Source organism: Pinus tabuliformis, chromosome J (genome assembly GCF_031772625.1).
Source record: "Pinus tabuliformis cultivar Carrire ecotype Pingquan chromosome J, CPIR1, whole genome shotgun sequence".
Lineage (NCBI taxonomy): Eukaryota > Viridiplantae > Streptophyta > Pinopsida > Pinales > Pinaceae > Pinus > Pinus tabuliformis.
Window position 1 is genome coordinate 186,915,158 of NC_142295.1, and position 1,816 is coordinate 186,916,973.

Genomic DNA, 1,816 nt, shown 5'->3' on the forward strand with positions numbered 1-1,816 from the left:
TGCAGAGGCATCCCATTGTATGATCTACCATGCTACCCATACCTGATAGGATGCATGATTTCTTTATCCGTCATAATAGTTTACATTATAATTGACACCTTTGTAATGCCTAGACATTTGTGTTGAAAGACTAGTTTACTTGATAATTCTAGTTGTGTCAAATTTAAGTCATCAAGACTATTTTGTACCTAGAGTAATATGATCCCACAAAGAAAATGAGGAATTTGGAGAGCTAACTCATTTAATTTCACTATATGATATGATTGAATATGTACCAGTCTATTTCAATGCTAAACAATACCGTGGAATTTTGTGATGACAACAATCTCGAGCCAAAGCAGAATTAGAAAATAAGATCATCAAAGTAAGGAAGGTAATGAACGGTTGTGTTTATGATTATTTCTCAAATACCTAACATTTTTGTTCAAAACAGTGTTCAATTGGATCATTTTATGGTCTCTCACTCCCGGTTGCTCCTAGGACCACTCCTAGGACCACACACACACACACATTCTAATAATCATATGTATAGAATGCTCCTGGGCTGGCATCTTTCCCTAGATTTTTTGGGGAAGGACCACTCCCCGATGTCAGAATCCCTGCTCCTTCACAACACTTATTCAAAAGAACTTTTCCTCATCCTCTTTTGGCTAGCCAAATTTTATTGATTTCATCTTCTGAAGTAAGCATGCCAACATATTTGGTTATTGATATATTGGCATGGTTTCTATCTTTTTATGTATTGTTTCTCATACTATTATGTCTTCTCTTCATCCTTATCTCCATGAATCTCATCATATTCATGCAATGTAAAGATAAATGGTATGTGGTGGTTGCTTCCTAAATATAGAATCGTTAGAGACAAAAAAGTTAATGTTGATGATTGGAAATTAACAGACAGACAACATGCATAAGTTATTAGTTCATCAAGCACTGAAGCTTTGTAGTCTAAAAATGGAAATATGAATTCTTCAAAGGTACATGGTAATTCAGGGTTGTCAAAATCAGAAGTTACAAGCATGTCAGAATCATGCCCTGATGGAACAGGTTACAACTATATTCAAGGGAATGGATGAGGGTATCTTTACCACTGTGCTAGTTCATATTGCCATTTATTAGGTTTCAGTCCTGTTTCAATGAGAATGGGTAAGGTATGGGATATATAATCAAATGGGTTGCAGCAGATAACTACTATGATCCAATGAAAGTTTGACATCGGTTTGGTTGGGCTCTTATTTGTTTGAGTGTCATGTTTCATATAATTATAACACTAGAGTATGGAAGAAATTTACTTCAGTTCAAGGAAAGTGAAACTTATGGTACTGGGAGGGAAGGAAGTTGAACTAAAGATTGCAGATTTATTTTTGTTTTCCAATGTTATCATATCGGAAAGCAACTTGCCTTAGGTTTCTCTTAGGATGATGATGTTTGATGTAAAAATATCTAGGAAGCTTTGGTCAAATCCTCATGCATTTGATACCCTGTTTATGGAAGTCACGAGATGGAAGGCCTGCTACACTTGAGCATGTTTCTGATACAATGTTGACTTCCAGTAGTACTATGATTTAGTGTTCTAATGTTTGGTCAATAAATTGACCTACACCATCTAGTATTTCTAATAGGAAAATCATTCTTTGTTGGTTACCATTAGATAATTGATCATGTCATAATTTAAATTAGAAATTATTTTATTCAAGAAAGTATGATTAAAAATATGATGTTTAGATGGGTTTTTATCTACACACATTCTAAGACTACATTGGCATACACAATTACCATAGTGAGGACATGGTAATCAAAGAACTAAACATGCAAC

At 34.4% G+C, this 1,816-nt stretch overlaps 1 pseudogene; it reads left to right on the plus strand.

The window, feature by feature from the left end:
• The first annotated feature begins 259 nt into the window (after positions 1 to 259).
• Positions 260 to 1,213, plus strand: LOC149226301 (nuclear transcription factor Y subunit A-1-like; annotated as a pseudogene).
• Positions 1,214 to 1,816: the final 603 nt, after the last annotated feature.